Source organism: Bos grunniens, chromosome 5 (assembly GCF_055505025.1).
Source record: "Bos grunniens cultivar Pamir isolate PY7600 chromosome 5, Bosgru_T2T1.0, whole genome shotgun sequence".
Classification (NCBI taxonomy): domain Eukaryota; kingdom Metazoa; phylum Chordata; class Mammalia; order Artiodactyla; family Bovidae; genus Bos; species Bos grunniens.
In genome coordinates, this window is record NC_141169.1 from 118,399,222 (window position 1) to 118,422,286 (window position 23,065).

The window sequence follows — 23,065 nt, forward strand, 5'->3', positions numbered from 1 at the left end:
GGTGGTCCTCTTACCCATGTGAGCCCTGGGGCTGGGCTTTAAAGCGGAGAGCGTGTGGGAGCCGGCTCTGGGGAGGAAGGGGGTTTTTCAGGGGGCAGGTGGGTGGCACGGAGCTGTTCACTCCAGAAGCAAGGGCTTGAGTTGGATGGCCCTTCAGGGCCTGGGGCTGGAGGAGAGAGCCTGACTGCGGGGCCTGTGACGGCAGGAGGGCGAGGCCGTGCAGCCTGGGAGCCCGTGTGTGACTGGTGCGGATCCATGGCTCAGCCTCTTGTCTCGTCCCCGGGGAATCTGACCTCCCTGCAGGGTCCTCGTGAGTCGGGGTGACTGACGTCAGGTGCCATGTAGTTCTTCATTCAGCCAGCATTCCTGAGCATCTGCTGTGGTCGGTGCTGGGGTGAACCGTGAACAGAGCCCAGGGTCCCTGCCCTCGGGAGCTGACGCTGAGTGTCGGGGGGCCGACGGACGCCTGCGGTCAGCACTCTAGGAACTGGCTGAAGGTGGAGAGGGAGACAGTGCTGAGGGTCAAGGCTGGCGCTGCTGCGGAGTGAGGGCGGCACGGGGCAGGCATTGGAGGTGGAGGAGACCCTGAGGGGTGGGGCGCAGAGGTCCCCCCGCGATGCTGGGGCAGGGGAGGAGGGAGGCCTCGGGGCAGGAAGGGGCAGGTGCGGCCGGCCGAGAGGGCCAGGAGGCGGCCCTGGAGCATCTCCTGGAGCGTGGCTCCCTTGGCGTCAGAGCGTGACCTCAGGGTGGGCAGCTGGATGGCAGGAGGGATGGGGGGAAGTCAGGGCAGTGACGGCGGTGGGGGCAGCCAGGCCGGGTGGACGGGCTGTTGGCTGGAGCTCAGGGATGACGGATAGCTCTGGACACACCCTGGGCTCCAGGCGGCGTGTCACGTCAGTGGGAGGCACAGTCAGGCTGGAGAAATAGCTGGAGGGGACGCTGTGCACCCCGCTACCCGCACACTCGTTCGTTGCCTCTTGGGCCTCTGCGTGTGCCCTGCTTGACGAGTGCGTGCCTGTATGTGCACGGTCCTGCAGCCCACGCACCTGCCACCTGTGCCTGCAGCAGCCGGCTCCCGGTCGCCCCCGGGGCGATGGGGCCCTGGTTCCGGAGGCAGCCTGGGGGCCCCGCGGTGAGGACATAGCCAGTGCCGGCCGGGCCCTCGTTTCTCTACCGGGGGTCTTGTCAGAGGACAGGAGTGGAGGGCCCGCCTTGGCCGTCGGGCCGGGCTCAGCCCCATTCCTGCCGATCCGGGTGGCCGCCCGCCAGTGTCCAGCGGCCCCTCCAGCGCCAGGCGCAGCCCTGCCACTACATCCGCCCGGGGCCCGTGCACGCACATGGAGGCTGTGAGCGTGTGCGCCCTTGGGGGCGGGGAGGGTGCTCCAGGGAGGCGTTAGAATGCGGGGGAGAAGCTGACAGCTCCGCTAACCCAGCCTGGCCTGCCCCTGGAGTCTCGTCGGGGAGGACCCCCGCCAGGACGGCAGCCCCGGTGCAGCCCTGGGGCGCCCTGCCCGCCCACTCTGGGCGCAGCGGGATGTTGACCTGCCCGCTGGGCCGCCTGTGCACACCCCGAGTCCCCTCAGAGGGCGGGCAGCGCTCGGTTCTTACCCTGCTGGTGCTGGTTCATCTGGAGACGTGCCCCTTCAGATGCCCCCGGGGCCCTGCTGGGGCCGCGCTCCCGGAAGCTGGCTGTGAAGTAAGGGGGCCCAGGGAGCCGGCACGGAGCCTCTGCAGCGTGGCTTCACGTCCACTCTGTGGTTTGGGGAAAATGGACTTTTCAGTGAAACAAGCAGAAAAGCTTTCAAAGGAGGGTCGGTGGACATGCCTCTCTGCCCTGCCTGCAGCTCAGGACCACCGCCGTCGCCCACGCAGGAGAGCCCGGCACACAGTGGGTGCTCTGGCCGCACGGGTGGGTGCACCCCGGGCGGGACGTGGCGGGGTCCAGTGCGGCCTTTGCTTTGGTCACCGCGTCTCGGAGTCCTGGCTGCAGGTCAGTGAGCCTCTCCTGTTGGAGAGCCCAGCCTGGCTGATCCCGACGGCACGGGGTGGGGTGGGAGGCGTCTCTGTGAGGTGACTGCTTTCTTCCCCCATTTCTCCTGGATTTCCCCTGGACTTGGTTCTCCCTGGCAGTGTCGCTGCCGATGTCAGGGGGACACTGATGGAGCAGCTCTCACTAAGAACGTACGTAAGGGGGCAGTGCATGTTTTTGAGCAAGGTCATGTTTTTAAAGGCAGCTTCTGGGTTGGAAGTGTCGCCTGAGTTGCCCCCTGAGGCCCCGTCGCCCCGTGTCTGAGCAGCGGCTGCCTCCTCTGAGCCGTCCCCGCTGCCCATGCCTCTCTCGTCTGTGCTCCCCCCCGGCTCTTCCTGGGCTCCAGCTCAGCTTGTCCCCGTGTCCTGCTCCCTGCCGCTGCCTCCCGCGGGCCTGCCCCCGTGTCTGGCCGCCTGCTCCGCCCAGCCGTCAGCTGTCCTGTGCAGACGAGATCTGGGTCAGGGGCCGTCAGAGCCACCCCGGGCTCCATCTTGCTCAGAGACAGCCCTTGGCCCGGGGACGCTGCGCGGCTCAGCCGCCTGCCCCTGCTGTCCCCTCCCAACCGCGTGGTTCTGCGGTGGCCGGGGCACAGCACACAGCGGCACGTCCGGGCCCGGGGCCCCTGCTCTGCTGCTCGCCTGCCCGCGATCCCGCCTGACCCTTCCTCCAGGTCCCTGCTCGACCGTCAGCTGTCATCAGGCGCTCCTGCCCCGGCCCTCCCCCGGCTCCCCTTCCCCCGTCCACCCCCTCCTCCGTCCACGGCCCTCCCCTGTCCACCCGTCCACCCTTCAGTCCCTCTCATCCTGGCTGCTTTTCCTCGGAGCACCCGTCTCCCTCTGCCCCCAGCCCCTAGACTGAAGCCTCTGGCTCTCTCCAGGGGTTGGGGGTGACCGGTGCACCAGCTCACCGCGGGTGTGGGGTGCTGAGCACTGGGGAGGTGGCTCCCCTTCCTTTGGTGGGCTCACTCCTCCCGCTCTGGCTTTCTCCTCTTTCTGTAAAAACAGTCGCTGTGCAAGTGATCATTGCAGACGTCCAGACAGCTCAGCTGCTGCAGCGCCCCTCCTCTGGCCGGAACCCCTGCCCCCGTGCGGCCCCTGCCCCGCGCCGTCCCCGTGCCACTGGCGCCCCGAGTCCCGCTTGGAGGATGGGGCTCTGCGTGCCCCCTGCATGCCACTCTCATTGTCGGGTTTCCGTGATGATTGTTCGTGGGATGTTGCTGAAATTGAGAGATGTGGGAAAGATGATAAACCCACCGCGTGTTCACTCTGGATGTGTGCGTTTCCTTCCCTTCTTCCTTTCCTGTAATTGATTCTTGCCGGCCCCTCGGAGTCCCCAGCAGAAGGGGCTCCCCAAGCTCACCTGGTCTCCTGGGCTTTGGGATGGGAGTGTGAGAGCCCAGAGGACACGCACTCTGGCTTCATGCGTTGCCGCCAGCAGCGGCTTTATTTTTTGGGTGGCGTTTGCACTCTGGGTATGGTGTCTGAGCCATATGCAGCGTCCCTCAGCTTGAGGTAAACCGGAACGGGTGTGACCTGGTGGAAGCCAAGCGTTTCATTTCACGTGTTGGGTGGAGCAAGTCTTCGGTGTAATTAGGAATCCATTCAAGGAGCTTCCCGACAGCTTCCTCATGGATGATGATTTCCTATGTATAATCTTAAAAGCAAATGTTAAAAAATGTTTAAAGGAGCCATTTGAAAAATCAATCTGTTACGTGTTTGTCTTTCTTTAACGATTTCCTGTGTCAATTAGGATGTGGAGTAACCGTTTGAAAGACCCTGAGATTGTGGTGTCGGTTTCCGTCTGAGGTGTGAGAGTGGAGAAGTGGGCAGAGTGTGCGGGGCCGCGCCCTGCCCTGCAGCCCGTGAGCTGACTGTGCTCTCAGGGTGCTGCCCATCTCCACCCCTGGCCTGGGAGCTCTTTGCGGGCCGTGCTGTGAGTTACAGGTCCTCATGTCCAGTGACGGGACGGACACGGTGCGGGCTCGGGAAGGCCCGGTGGCGTCCCCGCGGGCTGTCTGCTGCCCCTGCAGCCCTGCAGCGCTCACAGCCTCGCTGGTTCCCCAGCTGAGCGGGGGATCGCTGAGGATTTGTTTTGGGTGAAATGTGAAAGTCGCTCAGTCGTGTCTGACTCCTTGCAATGGATTATAGCCGCCCCAGGCTCCTCTGTCCATGGGATTCTCCAGGCAAGACCACTGGAGTGGGTTGCCACTTCCTTCTCTAGGGGATCTTCCCGACCCAGGGATCAAACCCGGGTCTCCTGCACTGCAGGTGGATTCTTTACCACTGAGCCACCTGGGAAGCCCTTGTTTTGGCTGAAGGTATCAGAAAAGCAGACTCAGAGCTCTTAGACAGAGAGGGGCTTGTTTTTCCCCGCGGGCTGTCTGGAGAGGAGCTGTGGGCGTCATTTCATCAGGGATCTGAGCTCTGGCCACAAGGTGGCGTCGTGGTCCTGCTCGAGGCAGAGGGCCGGCGCCAGGGCGTCTGGGCTCTTCTCTGGAAGGCAGTGTGATCAGAGCTGGGTCACGTGCCCCCCAGCTGGGGCGTGGAGAAGTAGGGACCCCGCGGGCTCGGCCTGCGGCACTTTGCAGTGGGGCTCTGGTCACAGGGGAGAGGGAGGCGGTGGGTGTGGGCGGACAGCCAGCTGTGTTGCCTCTGAGGTGCGCGGGAGTCTGCACCTCCCCAGCTCTCCAGTCCCTTGAGGTCAGGGACTGTCTTTCTTACACTGCAGCTCCTAACGTGGCTGGTGTCCAGCTGGTCTCCACACAGTGGAGACCAGACAGTGGCTGGATTGCTTTCAGTTGTATACACAGTCCTGGGTGTGGAGGGAATAAATGGACCTTGAATTTTCAAAGTCAAAGGCACGGCATTTAGAATGAACCCTCTTATGTCCTGTTTCTCCCACAAAATGCAGCTCAGACTCCAACGGAGCACAAACGGACACGTAGCTAGGTGTCTCGTCCCGGAAACTGCAAAGAAAGTAACAGTTTTGTTTTCAGATAATTTAAGATTCATGGAACCTATTAATAAAAAAAGAATAACAATGGCCACCGTTCCTTTGAACTGATACATAGAGCTGAGCTGAGCACAAAATCAAGCTAAGAAAGGATATAAAGATGTGTTAACTTAGAAGAACGTGGTTATGTCCTTTGACCTCCTGGGGGCTTTGGTGGTATGCTGAATTGTTGCCCATCGCCTGAGCACAGGGAGGATGGGCACCTGAGTGGGGAGAGATGACAGGCGGCCACCTGGGTCTGGTGTGGGCAGCCCTCAGTTGGCCAGACGCGGAGCGGGTGGTTGTGGATCGGGCTTGGCTGTGTGAGGCCGGAGCCCAGCTTCCTCCTGGGGCTGCCCTTGTGGCAGCTGTTGAGCAGATAGGATGTCTTGCTTCTCCCTGGTCCTGGCCTGGACACACAGGCTGTGTGTTCTACTGGGCGGCTGGCAGTAGCCTGGGCACACGGGCCGTGTGTTCTAGTGGGCGGCTGGCAGTGGCCTGGGCACACGGGCCGTGTGTTCTAGTGGGCGGCTGGCAGTGGCCTGGGCACACGGGCCGTGTGTTCTAGTGGGCGGCTGGCAGTGGCCTGGGCACACGGGCCGTGTGTTCTAGTGGGCGGCTGGCAGTGGCCTGGGCACACGGGTCGTGTGTTCTAGTGGGCGGCTGGCAGTGGCCTGGGCACACGGGCCGTGTGTTCTAGTGGGGGGCTGGCAGGTTCTGTGACCACAGATCCTATTTGGTGCCCTCTGGAAGTTCCCATCCTGTAAACTTGCCAGATGAAGCTAGAATAAAGAAGATTTTCTGAAGGGACAAGCAAAGAGATAGGGAGTGATTGAAATTCACCTTGGGCGTGGAAGGATGTGGGCAACACGGCAGTGGGATTGTTTGACGTCTTTAGAATCAAGTCAAGGGCTCTGGGAGGGTGGCAGTGGTTTTGGTGGTCATGGTGGTGGTGGTCATGGTGAGGTGGTCATGGTGGTGATGATGTAACGGTGATGATGGCGATGAGGTGGTGGTGATGGTGAGGTGGTGGTGATCACTGGATTTGAGTGCTTGCTCTGTGTCAGGTTCATGGAAATACATGGGATCCCTGAGAAGGAGCTCAGAGAGGCAGGGGCGCAGTGGCCGTCCACACCCTCCTGAGTCCCTTTCTCTGTATCTGCAGACACAGGCCCTTCTCTCTCTGCGCTTCTTCCTGGAATGGTTGGTCGCCCTCCTTCCTGGGGGACCCTGGGCCTGAGCGCCACGCTCCCTCGCTCACTTCCCTTCTCGTGCCGTCCATCCGTCTGTCTGGTTGGTGCTCACAGGCAGGAAGGGAAGTTGCGCCCATTAACCGTGAGCAGCGTGAAAGTGGAGGAGGAGAGTGGCTGGGTGCTGTTTTGACTTTCTCACTCTCAGGCCTGCTGTGATAGTCGCAGGGCTGGAGTTGTCATCTCTTCATTGCAGGGAACACAGCATCGCGTTATAGGGGCTGTGGGGCGGGAGAGGCTGGACATGGTGGGGCCTGTGCGGCGGAAAGAGCGGGTGGAAGCCGATGAGCAGCGGGACTCTAGTGGTGGTGGGTCAGGAAACTGTAATCTGACCCAGCTGATGGGACCAGACGGGGCCGAGGAGGAGCGGGAGCCGCCCGGGCAGGGAGTCCCGTCCGCTCTGCGCTCTGGAGCAGGAGGTGCTTTGCTTTTCACTCGACGGGGCCCAGGGGCTGTGGTCACCTGCTCGGCTCAACCCCGCGTGCATTTGAAAGCTTCACTCTGCAGGCCCATGAGTTGGTGGGGTGCACAGACGCCATCTGAAACGGCGGTCACCTGCCCGTGGGGCGTGCCCCTCCACGCCCGTGTTGAGGACTCTGACCTGCCCCGTCCCAGGCCCACGGGCCCCTGCACTCTGGCCATCATGGAAAGGCAGGGAGCCTTCGTTGGTGTGACGGTGCTCTTGTCCTGGCTTCCCGGTGGCTCAGTGATAAAGAATCGCCTGCAGTGCAGGAGACTCAAGTTCGGTCCCTGGGTCGGGAAGATCCCCTGGAGGAGGAAATGGCAACCCACTCCAGCGTTCTTGCCTGGAGAATCCCCTGGATTGAGGAGCCTGGCGGGCTACAGTCCATAAGGTAGCAAAGAGTCGGACACGACTGCCAACTGCATACAGCAGCGCAGTCGTCTCGGTCGGCGTGGGCTGCTGGGGCTGAGCCGCTCTGGCTGCGTGGCCGCCACATTCATTTCTCGCAGTCCTGGTGGCCGAGAGGTCCATGGTCCAGGCCCTGGAGGCAGATTCTGTACCTGCTGAGGTTCACAGACAGCGCCTTCCTACCGTCCCCCGCAGCAGGAGCGGGAAGCCCCTGGGCCCTTTCTGAGGGCCCTGCCCCCACGTGGTCTGTGGCAGCTGCTCTGCTCGATGGGATGTTACCCTGCTTGGTCACCGCGTGATGCCACCCGGCCCTCTGCAGGGGGGAAGGCCTCTCTTCCCACAGGTTTTCTCGTGGGTTCCGTATTGGCCCTAAGCAGTCAGTAGAGCACCCCTGTTTGCATGTGAGAGACTGAGACTCGGGGGAGGAGGAGGGCCTGCCTGAGGCCCGGCCCCCCCCTCCGCTCCCCCGCACACCCCTGTCACTGTACGGGCCGGGATGGGCACTCCTAGAGGCGTGCTGCGGGTAGTCACGTGTGACCCAGCTGGGGAGACAGGGAGATTCCTGATGCGCAGAGGTGCAGGGTGGGGAGACGAGAGGTCACGCAGGTCGGCCTCAGCGCGGGGCAGGACACAGGGCGGTGTCACGAGAGGTCACGCAGGTCGGCCTCAGCGCGGGGCAGGACACAGGGCGGTGTCAGGAACGCGGAAGCGCTGCACTTGGTGTCGGGAAATGAAGAAAGCCGTGTCTTCTGAGTCTGTCGTGAGGGGTGAAGCGCTGCCGGGCGAGCCTCTGGTTCTGGTTGTGAGCCGGCTCCTGAGACGCTAACGCAGACTGAAGGCTTTCAGGTGAGGCTCAGTCGGTACTCAAATTGGTCTGAAAGGGAAAAAGTTCAGGTTGGCGTAAAGTGCTTAAAAAATGAGATGTCCTTTTTCTTTGCATAAGAGAGTCTGAAAATTCAGTTCAGAATGTCTTTTTAAAGCTGCGTTTTAGTGGGTGTGTCGTCTTAGGTTCTAGAAGTAGGAATAACCACATAGGAAAGTCGGCAGCTGTCGACGGTCAGTCACCTTGCCCCCGGGTCCCGCCTCTCGGGACAGAGGCGTATGGGCACCAGGGTTAGATCAGGTCACGGCCATGCTTTCCCACTGACTGGCAGAATGATCTGGGCCATTTTCCCCCCCAAACTTCTTCAAGAGTTAGTTTCTCCACCTGTGGTTGCTCTTCAGTTGCTAAGTTGTGTCCGACTCTTTGCGATCCTTTGTGGACTGCGGCACACCAAGCTTCTCTGTGTCCTGGAATTTGCTCATGTCCATCGAGTCAGTGATGCCATTCAAACATCTCATCCTCTGTCATCCCCTTCTCCTCCTGCCTTCGCTCTTTCCCAGCATCAGGGTCTTTTCCTGTGAGTCGGCTCTTTGCATCAGGTGGTCAAACTATTGGAGCTTCAGCTTCAGCATCAGTCCTTGCAATGAACACCCAGAACTGATTTCCTTTAGGATAGACTGGTTGAATCTCCTTGCAGTCCAAGGGACTCTTAAGTGTCTTCTCCAACACCACAATTCAAAAGCATCAGTTCTTCTGTGCTCAGTCTTCTCTATGGTCCAGCTCTCACATCTGTACATGACTACAGGAAAAACCATAGCTTTGACTATTCGGACCTTTATCGGCAGAGTGATGTGGGTCTAAATGGTGCTCACCGGCATCTGGCTTTGAGAGGTGGTCCTGTGAGAGGGGTCTGGGCAGGGCGGCAGGCTTGCCTGGCTCTGGTGCTGATTTCCATGACGGCCTGCCCCAGCGGAGCGCCCACGCCTCTCTGTGCTCAGGCAGCGAGGATGCAGACACTCGCGTTACCCGTTCAGCGGTTATCAAGTCATAGGCCTTTCTCATGTTGCTACATCTTCATAACCATCATTTGTAATGGCTGTGTAATGTTTTGAAAATGATCTTTATTTAAAATTGTTATTAAAACTGTATATCTGTCTAAATCAACATCTAATTTATATGCTTAATCAAAACTATAGCATTCAAAATATGTACTCTAAATCCAGAAGCAGATACGTTGTTCTTCGAGATTCTGCGGGAGGGAGCGGGGTGAGAGCACTTAAATTGGGAATTGGTGATTTCACTCATATTCTTTGCTTACTAGTTTTTCTTTTTAATTGAAAAATCTACATCATGCAATGTTAAACCTTCACACGGTCCCTAAGGGCCTACATGATGACAAACAGATCTCGTGCCAGCAGCTCCCCTCCTGGCTCTCACCTCCTTTCAGAGGTGCTCTGTGTGAATTCAAGTGAGTGTATGTGTGACCTGCTCATTGTGAATTACAAGTGGACATGCGTGGCTCTCACCTGCCCCCCCCTCACTTCATGCACGGTGGAGCGCCTGAGGATAGGCGATGCCTGGCACACATGTGGTCATCACCTCATTCACGAGTGTCAGCGTGTCCTGTCAGTCGTCAGCCGTTCCAGCAAGTAAAATGCTCTTTCTTAAAGAATCGAGGTGAAGTTCACTCACACATAGGTTAGTCCGCGTGTTGGAAGAGCCCCGCTGAGTGTTCCCGGTCTCACCCGTCTGCCCGAGGCCGTGCTGCGTCTCGGTTGCTGCTCCCGGGCTGCCCTGGTGGTGGCGCGTGGGCTCCTCACTGCGGCGGCGTCCCTTGCTGGGGAGTGCAGGCTCCAGGGTGTGTGGGCTTCCGCAGCTGCAGCGCGGGCCCCGTCGTTGGGGCTCCCAGCTCGAGAGCACAGGCTCAGGAGTTACGGTGCACAGGCGCACGGCATGTGGGATCTTCCCGGGCCAGGAAATGAACTGGTGTCTCCTGCACTGGCAGGCAGGCTACTTCCCACTGAACCGCGATCAAGCACCTCCCACCGCACAGAGCAGTGGTGGCTGGTGCAGTGCTGTGCAGGCACCTAAAGGTTCTGCCCCACCTAAAACACCCTTAGTGGGAACAGAACAGCATGTGATCCAGCGGTTCCACTTGCGGGTGTTTATCCAAAGGAAATGAAAACAACTCAAAAAGAAACGTGTGCGCCCGTGTTCATCGCAGCCTTGTTTACAATAAACCAAGACGCAGAAATAACCTAGGTGCCTGTCAGTGGACGAGTGGAGAAAGACGGTGTCAGACTCACGCAGAGGGATGTTACTCAACCGTAAAAAGAATGAGGTGCTGCCATTTGCAGCAAATGGCTGGACGTTGAGGGCATTATGGTAATGAAATAAGTCAGAGGAAGGCAAATTCCACACCATCTCACTTATTTGTGGAATCTAAACCAAAAACGAGCAACGGGGCTCATAGACGCGGAGAGTAGACCTGTGGTTTCCAGAGGTGGGGGGTGGGGGATGGAACGGGGGAAGGGAGTCAAAATATAAAGTAGTCCAGATATAAAATACATTTCAGGTATTGCATATTTGACAGTGGCTAAGGAACCCTAGACATCCTCATCATAAGAAAAACCAATTTTGTGACTGTTTGGTGGTGGATGTTAATGAGATTTATTGTGGTGACCATTTCAAATACAGGTATTGAATCACAAAACCATGCTGTAATATACCAGTTATACCTCAATCAAAAATGTTCTTAATGCAGAAGAATTGTCAGGAGGCTGGTCCTCAGGAGGTCGTTGATGTTCGGTTTAGCAGCGGTTAAGTGGTGGCGGATTCTTACTGGTGTAATCCATCGAGGAGCCAGGTCTTCCCTCTCTGGGCCGCCCCTCTTCAGGCACGCCTTCCGGTTAGACGTCCTTCAATTACACGTTCGGTTACCTCCCGGAAAGTACGGTAGGTCAGGCCTGTGCCCGCACGTGAGCAGCTCAGACGCTTTCTCCTTCGTATCATTGGCATCGGGCTCGTAAGGGAGGCTGGGTTAGTGTGTGAGCAGCCGGGCCTGCTGAAGCCGCAGCGCTGCATGGCCCCCTGGTGGGGGGCTCGTTCCCTTCTGCTTCCCTAGAGCTGGTCCTGGGGGTGTGCCTGGGCAGGCGACCAGCGCGGTCAGAGCACGGAGGAAGGCCGGGGCGCAGAGCTGAGCCCTGACAGCGGACAGCACCTGCGGGAGCCGTGTGCCGTGCCGGCGCTGTCTCGGGGGCCCCCAGCCAGCAGAGCCGCCGCAGAGCAGGGACGATGGTGGTAGGAGGAGCCTGGGGTGCCGGCGGGCCGATGTTGGGAGGTCTGGCCCATCAGAAGGAGGAGTTGGGTTGGGAGGCGCCGTGGTGGGTCTGGGAGAGGAACGATGAGAACCGCGCGCACGGGAGGCTCATCTGGCTCTTGCTCCTGTGCGCTAACCCCGCTGGGGGCCTGCCGGTGGTTGCGTAGGGTGACACTCGCAGATGCAGCTTCAGGCCGGTTGGCCGTACTTTGAACCCCAGCCATTTGGGGCTCCTGTGCATTTGGGGGTCTGAAAGGAGTTTGGGCTCCTTGCCCCCCACTCCCGGGGCACTGGCCCTTTCTTCTCTGCACACTCTGTGGTTGCAGCAGGCTCAAGCCTGATGGGGCTGTTTGGAGTTGGCTGGGGGTGGGAAACAGACCCGCAACGTTCAGAGTCCCGGGGATCACAGGAGGCCCCCTGGGGCAGCTGGCCCAGGAGGCGTGTGGCCTCCTCGGCTCCGGGAGGTCCCAAGCTTGGTTGCTTTGTCTGACGCTTGGCCTCCATCTGCCTCCATGGGCCTCCCTGCTGGCCGGTGAGCCGCTCCCCTCTGCTGGGCCGCCCCACTGGGGCTTCTGCCTTCGGCCTGCCGGAGGCGCTGTGTCGTGCGTGCCTTTGAGACCCCAGGTTTCAGTGGATGCGGAAAGGACCAGGCGAAAGGCTCCTAGTGTTTTAAAGATGCCGCCAGCTCGCTCACTTCTCTCGGTGGATTTCTTGATCCTTGTTTCATTATCTACTGCTGTTAAATTTAGGAACAGCCGTCAGTTTACAGGAAAATGTTCCCTAATCCTTGTAAACTTAAATTTGCCTCTTCCAATGTACTCTTTAGTTAGCATTTATTTTTTCTTGCTTTGGCTCCTTCCAAGCCATCTTGCGCTTTTCTGGCCCTCACTGTTCTGTGTTTCTGCTGTCCGGCTCCCCAGTGCAGAATGTCTTCTCCTCTGTTGTAGACCCCGTCGTGTCGGGACTGCCTCGTGGTGCTCACGTGGCTGCCATGGCGCATCCCTCCAGCAGTGCTCCTCATTCAGCACCCGAGGCCTCTCTGTATGCAGGTCACTGGGTCTCATTTGCTTGTCCCTTTGCTTTAATGACCTTCTCGATCAGACCATTAAGTGCTACACTCTTTTCTTCTGTTTATTCGTGGTTATTTCCTCAATAAAATAGGTATTGAATTAGTAAGATGTGAATTTCCTTGTGTGTGCCAATTCTATCAGAAGTCATTAAAACTTTCCTAGATTTAGGCCTTCTGTACTTGAACACTTCGTCCCCATCACCTTGGCCAAATATGAAAGTATAAAATCTATTTAGCAAAGTCATTTTTTGGTCTTTCCTAGGCAGCGTTTAATTTACAGTTTTTTTTCAAAAGAGATTTTACGTTTGCTTTTGGCCCACGTGGCTGATTTTTCTTGAGAGAAAGAGAGCTCTCATATTCATTTTAACTTTCTATTGTCTCCTCTGTTTTCCCTGAGCTGGAGGAAGAACCCTTTTATTAATAGTAAAAGTTGTTTCTGATGATTTCATTCAGTTAACCTCTGTGATGAGCTTCTAGTAGGTGAGGTCTGGGAGGGCCAGAGGCTTCCCCAGAGAGAAGAGACGGGGGTGCAGAGAATTTGGTGGAACATGGGAGGGTTAGGTCCCTCATGTACCTATGAGGTTTTGCGGAAGCACAGGTGAAGAGGTCATGAGTCCCCAGGGCTTCGGCGAGGGTGGGTGAGGGTGGGCCCAACGTGTGCCCTCTGAGCCACGCGGCTTCGTGACATGGGGCTGGCAGGGTGCTCCATAAGGCGGGCGCCTGCTGGGCAAGGAAGGGGCCCTGGCACCTTAGGGAGTATCTGGGTGGGAGGGGTCCTGCTGCCCTGGGGATCGTCTGGTGGGAGGGGCCCCTGTGCCCTAGGGAGCGTCTGGGTGGGAGGGACCCTGAGCCTTAGGAGTGTCTGGGTGGTTGGGGCCCTGGCGCCTTAGGGAGCGTCTGGGTGGGAGGGGCCCCAGCGCTTCAGGGAGCGTCTGGGTGGGAGGGGCCCTGGCGCCCTGGGGAGCGTCTGGGTGGGAGGGCCCCTGGCGCCTTGGGGAGCATCTGGGTGGTTGGGGCCCTGGCGCCTTAGGGAGAGTCTGGGTGGGAGGGGCCCCGGCGCCTTAGGGAGAGTCTGGGTGGGAGGGGCCCCGGCGCCTTAGGGAGAGTCTGCGCGGGTGTGGCGGCTGACATCTGAATCTCAGCGTGGGGGGCAGGACATGAGGCTGGAGGCGGAGCTGGGGCTGGGGGCTTGGAGTAGCCTCGGTGGAGAGCCAGGCTCTTCTCTGGACTTGTGTGCGTCCAGCCGAGGTTCCCTTTCACTGGTTCTGGGCAGGAGACAGCCTGGTCTTGGGGCAGACTGCTGCTCGCTGTTGTCATTGTTCAGGCACTAAGCCCGCACTCTTTGCAGAGTCACACTCTTTTGCAGTCAGACTCCTGTCTGACCCCGACTGCAGCACACCAGGCCTTCCGTTCCTTTACTGTCTCCCGAAGTTGGCGCAAAGTCAAGTCCATCGGGTCGGTGATGCCATCCAACCATCTCGTCTTCTGTCGTCCCGTCTCCTACCACCTTCTCTCTTTCCCAGCCTCGGTCTCTTCCAGTGAGTCAGCTCTTTCATCAGGTGGCCCAAGTATTGGAGCTTCAGCTTCAGCATCAGTCCTTCCCATGAATATTCAGGACTGATTTCCTTTAGGATAGACTGGTTTGACCTCTTTCCCCAGGGGGTTAAAAGGGCTTGTCTCTGTGTTTTTCGGGGAGGGTGTTTATGCTCTGTGTGTGTCTGTGTGTGTGTACATCTGTGTGTGCATACGTCTCTTGTGTATCTATGTGTGTATGTTTGTGTATGTGTGTGTCTCTGTGTGTCTCTTTCTATGTGTATATATCTGTGTGTCTTTGTGTGTGTGTATGTTTGTGTGTGTGTCTGTGTATATATCCGTTTGTGTGTGTGTATGTGTCTCTTTGTGTGTGTGTGTGTATGTGTGTATATATATATGTGTGTCTGTATATCTCTGTGTGTGTCTCTGTGTGTGTCTGTGTATCTCTGTGTGTGTCTCTGTGTGTGTGTCTGTGTGTGTATATATATGTGTGTGTGTATATCTGTGTGTGTGTATGTCTGTGTGTGTGTATGTGTGTGTGTCTCTGTGTGTGTGTGTGTATGTGTGTGTGTCTCTGTGTGTGTGTGTGTGTGTGTGTGTGTGTATATATGTGTGTGTGTATATCTGTGTGTGTGTGTCTCTTTGTGTGTGTGTCTGTGTGTATACATCCGTTTGTGTGTGTGTATATCTGTGTGTGTGTCTCTTTGTGTGTGTGTGTATATCTCTGTCTGTATCTCTTTGTGTGTATATATCTCTGTGTGTACGTGTCTCTTTGTGTGTGTACATCTGTGTGTGTGTGTGTGTGTATCTCTGTGTGTGTCTCTGTGTGTGTGTCTGTCTGTGTGTGTGTCTGTGTGTATATATCCGTTTGTGTGTGTGTATGTGTCTCTTTGTGTGTGTGTGTGTATGTGTACATATAGGTGTGTGTATATCTGTGTGTGTGTCTTTCTGTGTGTATATATATCTGTCTGTATGTATCTCTTTGTGTGTATATATCTGTGTGTATGTGTCTCTTTGTGTGTATGTGTCTCTTTGTGTGTGTACATCTGTGTGTGTGTGTGGTCTTAAGAGACTCGGATCAAGCGTGTGCCTCTTTGTGCCTCTCACGACTCTAGCTGGTTATAAGCCACGTCCTTCCCAGGACAGTAATGTTCTCTGAAGGCTCAATTGTTAACGGCTGTGTCGTGGTCATTAAAGTACAGCCATTTCTGCCATTTGCTCATCTGTGACACATTTCTTAAGCCATTCCCCTATTATTGGTGCATTTCAGTTGTTTTCAGTTCTGGCTTTGTTTTTTATTTATTGTTATGACTGACGCTGAGGAGCACCCCGAATTGTAACTCTGCCCACCTTCCGCACTTCCTTAGCATCAGTCCCCAGCCCGGACCCGGCGTTGGCGGAGGAGCGACGTCGGCGGCCCGGACGCCGTGTCCTCGCCCGCCCCTCCGGCTCCCTGACGGGCTGGTGCTGCTCAGTGGCCGCCGTTGACTTGATTGCTCTTTGCCCTCCCGCTTCATCCACATCAGTGTTTTTGAATTGAAGTGCCCTGGGCACACAGTAATTTATTTGGACCCTTCTGATGCTGTTTCCCTGCGAGTCTGCTCCCCGACCTTCCTTCTGTTGGACGTGCTCAGGCTTTCTGCTCCCACCTTCCTGACTTCTCCTTGGCGGGTGGGCATTTTTAACACAGTCACAGCCCTTTCTTAGTTTCCCTGTCTGCTCCCTGTCTTCCTCAGTCACTTGTTCAGTCGTTCCCTCGTTGATTTATTCATCTGTGTTTTTTGGAGAAAAAGTCTGCCTGTCCTGAGTGTTGAGGAGGCCGCGAGCTGTTGATGAGCCCCCTTCCTGGGCTCGTGGGGGCCGGAGACGAGTGGGATTCCAGACCGAGCTGGAGGGGCCCCTGAGGTCAGTGCGGGGAGAGTGCAGGGTGCGGGGGAGAAGTGCTGCCCGGACAGGGGGCCGGGGGCGAGAGGCTGGGGCAGGAGGGTGAGTGGCCTGTGCGGGCGTGCACGCCTTTGCGTGTGTGCGCCTGCATGTGCGTGCCTGTGTGTGCCCCTCGGTGGGTGTGTGTGCCCCTCTGTGGGTGTGTGTGTGCCCTTCTGTGGGTGTGTGTGCCCCTCTGCGTGCCTGTGTGTGCCCCTCTGTGGGTGTGTGTGCCCCTCTGTGGGTGTGTGTGCCCCTCTGTGGATGTGTGTGTCCCTCTGTGGGTGTGTGTGTGCCCTTCTGTGGGTGTATGTGCCCCTCTGCGTGCCTGTGTGTGCCCCTCTGTGTGCCTGTGTGCGTGTGTGTGCATCCGTGTGACATGGAGTTGGCAGGTGGGTCCGGACACAGCCAGGAGGGAGGGTCTGGACCTGTGAGGTAGTTTGCATCTCGCGGGTCACTTTCCTTCTGTAAATGTGTCTCCTCCCCCGGCCAGTTTGGAAGAGTCTCCGTCCTTGGTTGGCCCCTCCCATCCCCTCTGGCCATGTTTCTCGTGTTTTTTGCACTTGAAGCTGGGGGCTCGGGTCCAGTCTGTCCCAGCGCAGCGTCCCCTGCCCCTGGGCTCCCGCTTTCTCCCGAATTCTTGATTTAGTTGGGATCAGTTAATGGTGCTTTTGGTCCAGGCCGCTGCTGGGAGCCGCCAGCATGCAAGGTGACGAGGGCCCTGGTGCTCTGACTCAGGTGAAGTGACGTTAAAGTGTGGACAGAAAGATGAGAAGTCAGCACAGCATGGTCTGGGGACAGAGCCCTCCAGGGGAAGGAGCTCAGTGGATTGTGAAGGGTGTCAGGCTGTGGACGGGGGTGGTCTGCGGGCTGGTGGGAGCCTGGCTGTGTTGGAAGACTGCAGAGCTGGCCGTGGTCTGACTGAGGCTTTTCTCTGGAGACGAGGGGACCTGGGGCGCAGTTGAGTGGTCGGGGTGGGGCAGGCTTGGTGGTGGGGAGTGGGCCAGTGGCGGAGCAGGCGGGACCAGGGTGGGGCTCAGTGGGGCGTGTTTTAAGGTGGCAGAGATGGTCCTGCTGTCGGCCTGGAGGTGGTGGATGAAGGCAGGGCCATCAGGAAGGGTCGTGAGGGCCATGGCCGGGCTGGGGGTCAGGGGCCATCCGCGGAGATGGGGGACCTAGGCAGGAAAGACGGGGTTTGGTTGGGGCACATGGAGCTCGGGGGCCCTAGAGGCAGGCACTCCACGCACTCGGCTGGGTGTGGAGACGGGTACTGCCGGGCTGGCCCCGCGCTTCCTCTTTGCCTCAGGCTAAACCCCCGAGGGTCATACTACTTTTGCCTAGATTTTGGCTTAAAATGAGGCATTTTCCTTGCAGCAGATTGAAGTTTTGTAGTCTCAGAGCGGGGTTAATGCAATTGCTGTCTGAATAACTTGATGTTGACTGCTGGACATCCGTAATACAAAAAAAAAAAAAAAAAATCCCTTTGTCACCAGGAACTTCTCTTTCTTTTTTAAAAGCTTATTTTGGCTGTGCTGGGTCTTTGCTGTGGTGGCTCGGGCTTCTCCTGTTGCGATGCACGGGCTCAGCAATTACCATACTCAGGCTCAGTTGCTCTTTGGCACGTGAGGTCTTAGTTCCCTGACCAGGGGTTGAACCTGAGTCCCCTGCAGTGGAAGGTGAATTTTTAACCACTGGACAACCAGGGAAGTCCCTCGCAGAAACTTTTTAAAACAAGAGTTTGTCGAGGCCGCGGGACACTTCCGTTCTCTTTTCTCACTAAACGATAAGCCCTGGGCCCTCCCCTGATTAAACACTCTTCAGGGTTTGATCATGTGGATGTAACTCAGTTTACTTGGCTACCCCCTGTTGTTACAGATTTGTGTTTTCCAAACTTTTCCACTAACTGCTGCCTTAAATATGCCGGGGCTTGCGTCTTTGGTCATACTTCTGGTTGTTTTCTTGGAATACTTACTGGATGTAACAGGATCGCTTCAAAGAGTATGGCTGTTTGTAAGACATGACCGCGGTGTCTGTCTCTGCTTGTTATGGGCCGTCTGTGGTTCTGCGTCCATTTTCTGTCCTGCTTTTCCTGTGAGGACGTCTGTATTTGCGGGAGGGCTTCTCGGCCTAGACCGTTGGCCGCTGTTGTGCTGGTGGGCGGGTGGACGCCCACTGGGTGATAGGCACGCTGTGGGGCTGGAGGGTGGGGGGCTTGAAGCGCTCTGTAGTTCGGTCTCACCGTGACCAGCAGAGGGGGAGGTTTGCCCTTTCACAGCCGGGAGGATGGGGCTCAGAGGTGCCCTGTTGAAGGCAGGCTCAGCTCGACGGAGGAGTCAGCTTTTGAAGCCAGGCAGTCTGGCTCCGGGACCCACGCTCCCAGCCTCGACGCGAACTCTGCTGCTAAAGAAGGGTGACCTTAAGAGAGCCGCACACAGCTACCCCGTTTCTCTTTATTTGGTGGTTTTCCGTACCCCACTCTGTGCTGGAGAGCCGCACACAGCTGCCCCATTTCTCTTTATTCGGTGGTTTTCCGTACCCCACACTCCACTCTGTGCTGGAGAGCTGCACACAGCTGCCCCGTTTCTCTTTATTCGGTGGTTTTCTGTACCCCACACTCCACTCTGTGCTGGAGAGCCGCACACAGTTACCCCGTTTCTCTGTATTCGGTGGTTTTCCGTACCCCACTCTGTGCTGGAGAGCCGCACACAGCTACCCCGTTTCTCTGTATTTGGGGGTTTTCCGTACCCCACTCTGTGCTGGAGAGCCGCACACAGTTACCCCGTTTCTCTGTATTCGGTGGTTTTCCGTACCCCACTCTGTCCTGGAGAGCCGCACACAGCTACCGCGTTTCTCTTTATTCGGTGGGTTTCCGTACCCCACACTCCACTCTGTGCTGGAGAGTTGGTAGCACTTTTTTATTGTCTCCTTTCCTGTCTTTTCGGACGTTGTGTCTGTGCTTTTGCAGAGGGCCCCAGGACCAGACTTGCTCTTCACTGTGTCCCGCTGCCTTCAGAGGAGGCGGCTGGGGTTGCCCCAGGGCGTCCGTGCCTATTGGTATCCCGCGAGAAGTGGCCGACGGCAGCCCTGTCCCGGCCCTGCCCGCCCCTCTTCTGCACACGGGCTCAGTGACACACTCCTTGCTGGGTGCCGGGGCGCTGAGGTGGAAGGAAGGCCGGGCAGCCGGGGCTCTGGCCTGTTGTGTGCTCACTGCTTGTCGAGCCTGGACGCACTCTCCAACCATCAAAGCAGTAGTCAGCGTGGTGTCAGAATGGGAGACTGTGATGATGGCTGCAGCAGATGCACACGTGTCGCAGGCGTGTCTCGGCCCCGGCCGCCTGCTTGCTGGGCTCCTCGAGCACCCTGGAGGCTGAGGAGATGGATTAGAAAGCAGGGCGTCACCTGGGATGCAGCAAGCATCTCTTCTGAGCCGGCCTGTCTGCTCTGAGGAGTTTCCCTACATCACTCGACGTGCGAGCCGCACACCGCTGGGTCTACTCTCCTTTAATCTCACCGTTAATGTGCCCAGCAGCTTCTGAGTGAGGGGGCCTCGGGCTGTCCCCTCGCTTTGCTCAGCGACGCTCAGCTTCCCTGCATGTGGACCGCGCAAGGACTGCTGTTGAAGGAGCCCGAAGCCGTTACTTTCTTATGCCCTGCTCTTGTTAGTTACCGCAGGTTCAAGTTTACTGAGAGCCTCTGCTGGGCCCCTCACGTGAGTGATCACACAGGTGACCTCAGGGCTGCTCTTTCCTGCCTGCAGGGAGGCTGTGGACAGCAGTTTCCTGGGGCTGGGGCGCTGTCTGGTTCCAAGTATCCATTACATCTTCTAGAAGAAGTGATAGTCCCTCAATCATGTCCGACTCTTTGCGATCCCATAGACTGTAGCCTGCCAGGTTCCTCTGTCCGTGGAATTCTCCAGCCAAGAATACTGGAGTGGGTTGCCATTCCCTTCTCCAGGGGATCTTCCCAACCCAGGAATTGAAGCCAGGTCTCCCACATTGCAGGCAGATTCTTTACCATTTGAGCCACCAGGGAAGCTCCTATTTCGTCTTCTGGAAAAATCCCAAATGAACCTTTTGGCCCAACCTGTACACGTTGAGGCCACCATATCCAGGATGGCTCCTGGCCCCTGGTTCAGGCTTAGGTAATTGTCGAATGAATAAATGGAAACACACAATCAGTTTCAGCTTTTTCCTTTTTTTTTTTTTTTTTTTTTAGTGTGTGTGTGAAAGATTAGCTCACTGTAAAACCCGTTTTTCTTCCTTTGCCAGAAAGCCATCAACAGAGACTCCTGTCTCTATGGCGTTGTAGAGTTGATTGACATGGTTCTGTGTCCCTGGAAAGCAAATTGTATTAAAATACTTCTCGCGATTTATTTATAAGTCACACGGTTCAGCAGTGCTGTTTGGCTGGAACTGTGTTCTACCATGGCCTTCATGGATGCCTGCTCCCGCCTGGATCTCACCCGGGCCTGTGGGCTCTGACCTCGTGGAGGCGGGGGGAGGATCTGGTTCCTTACCCCTGGTGCCCCCTTCCGGTGAAGGCCCCCAGCGTGGTGTCTGGGGCCAGCTCGGGCTGTGATCCTGGGCTCCGGTGCAGCCTGAGCGCGGCTGGGGAGTAAGGGTGGAAGGGTCACGCCCACGGCCTTGTTGCTGCTGCTGGAGGTCGTGTATCTAAAATGTGCCCCCCGCCCCCGCCATCACCCATCCTGAAGACTCTCCAACCACCAGAACCCGGTTAAACTCCATCGTTCTCAGGACTTTCCCCGGTGGTCTGGTGGCTAGGACTCCATGCTTCCAGAGCAGGAGGCCTGGGTTTCATCCCTGGTCAGGAAACTAGATCCCACATGCCGTAACGAAGACCCGGTGAAGCCAAATAAATAAATGTGCTCAGTCGCTTCAGTCGTGTCTGACTCTGCGACCCCGTGGACTGTAGCCCGCCAGGCTCCTCTGTCCTTGGGATTCTCTGGGCTGGAATACTGGTGGGGGTAGCCATGCCTTCCTCCAGAGGATCTGCCTGACCCAGGGGTCAAACCTGCCTTTTCTGCATCACAGGCAGAGTCTTTACCCATTGAGCCACCTGGGAATCCTCCCAAATAAATAAATATTTAAAAATAAATCTCCTGTTCTCCTTTCTCATGGAGTTGCACTTGGAGCGCGTGCCCCAAATGGAGCTTTATAAGGGGCAGCCTGTTTGAGTCAGAGCGGCCTGTCTGCCAGCAGAGTCTCCGGGAGGCACAGGGGATCGTCCTGCCCAGACAGAGGGGCCGTCACTCCCGCTTGCAGACACTGGGCTTGGGCAGCCTGTGCGGCCTGGCCGTGGCCGTGGAGGGTGGCTGGGGATCTCCAGGAGGGCTTCTGAAATGTGACACAGAGCCAGGACCCTGAGACAGCCCGCCTGAAGCACGTGGGGTCCCCAGGGCAGCAGGCCACTTGCTGCGGAGAAACTGGCCATGGTTTCACTAGGGCTGGGCTGTCTTATCCACACAGAGCCTGTGAGCAGGCTGGGGGGCGGAGCTAAAGCACCTGCAGTTCTTCCTGCGAGTTGGTGACAGAGGCTTCCCCTCTCCAGCTCCCAGCCCCCTGCCCATCCCCAGACAGTCTTTCGGCCCGTATCTGTCCCAGCAGACCCCGCTGCTGACCCCTCCTGTGCCCTCACTGGATCATGAGTGCCCTGGGGGCAGGGTTGCCAACCCGAGCTCCTGTGCCCCCCAAAATGTGGCGCAGACCCTCCTCTCGAGTTTTTTTTTTTTCCTGTTTCAGAGTGTGTGGTGATGGGAAACACTTGTTGAGCCTGATTTCTCCATTCCCTGCTGCCCAGGACTAATAAATATATGTAAAGGAGGGTCCCCTGGAGAAGGGAATGGCAACCCACTCCAGTATTCTTGGGCTTCCCTGGTGGCTCAAATGGTAAAGAGTCTGCCTGCAATGCAGGACATGCGGGTTTGATCCCTGGGTCGGGACGATCCCCCGGAGAAGTGAAAGGCTACCCACTCCAGTATTCTTGCTTGGAGAATCCCATGGACAGAGGAGCCTGGCGGGCTGCAGTCCACGGGGTCGCAAAGACTTGGACAGGACTGAACGACTAACAGCCGCAAAGCAACAGCAAAGGTGATGAAGTTTAAAAACCAAAAACCAAAAAGGGAGCCTTGTGATTTCTCTGGGAAGGAAGGCGAAGGATCGAGAGACGAGGAGGCCAGGAGCCTTGGGGACGGTCTGCTGCCTCTCAGGCGCGCACGCCCTGCTTGTGACAGCATCCTCTTCCCGAGCGCTGCCCGCCCCCTGGGGAAGCCCGGTGTCTGCTGCCTGTCTCTGTCCCCTGCCGCCCGACCCGGCCGGTTCAGAGTCTTGCCGTCTCTGTTGGCCTGTGCCGTTCTGCGAGGCTCCTGTCCGGCCTTCTTGTGTTGTTTTCTCTGCCCGCCTGCCTTCCACATGTGGTCTTATGATAGCGCCTGTCTGCCTGTGTTAGCTCCTGTTTCAAAGCCTTGATTGACTGCCGTGGCTCAAGGGTGAAGGTCAGAGGCCACGCCCCTGCCCTGTCTGGCCTTGGCCTGCCCTCTTGTCTTGTCCTGGGGCTACTCTCTGTCACTCACATCCTCCAGCCCTATGGGCTCATCTCTCTCTTTGAATGTGCCTGTCACTGACACACACACACATATGCACACATACAAGCCCTGACATCTGGGCACATGTCCTGCATGCCAGGCCCTGAGTGCTTCGTGAATCTTATTTCATGCTTGAAACAGCCTAGATGGTGGGTCCTGCTATTATCCCCATTTCAGCCAAGGTGCTGGAGGCTCTGGACTGGCCGGCAGAGTCCCTGAGGTCACACTCTCACCAAGTTCCCTGACCGGGATTCCAGGCAGGACGGGTCCCTGACCTGGTATGGTGTCCCCTGGCACCCCCTCCAGCCTCCTTGCCTCTGCTGATGGGCAGGGCTCCCCTTGTGGTCACCGAGCCCCAGGCCACACAGAGTCCCCTCTCCCCTCCCGCAGGGTGCTTGTGATGCCGCTGCTGCTGTGTCTGGGGCGCTGCTGCTGAGTCTGGGCGCTGCTGCGTCTGTGCGGCGACCCCCTTCCGGGAGGGCTGCATTCCAGACCCCACAGTGCACTCAGTCAGGAGCCACTTAGGAAGCCCGGGAGCATTTTGAATTTCTTAAAACACGAGTGTTGGCCTTCATGTCCCTCGTGGCCTGGGGAGAGTGGAGATCACATGAAGAATGCTGTGCTCTGCTTCTCTCTCCCCAGTTCCGTGACTTTCA

General features: G+C 57.5%; 1 protein-coding gene across 10 annotated transcripts in view; it reads left to right on the forward strand.

Annotated features, from left to right (window-relative positions):
* Positions 1 to 23,065, forward strand: part of TBC1D22A (TBC1 domain family member 22A) — a 262,637-nt gene that overhangs the window by 29,998 nt on the left and 209,574 nt on the right. The window contains exon 1 of one of the 10 annotated variants that reach the window (XM_086404311.1): positions 7,911 to 7,987. The exons of the other annotated variants lie outside the window; for them this stretch is intronic. The gene's annotated coding sequence lies outside the window, so the exon portion shown is untranslated. Of the gene's footprint in view, positions 1 to 7,910; positions 7,988 to 23,065 lie in introns of those variants that run through there. 10 annotated transcript variants of the gene reach the window in all.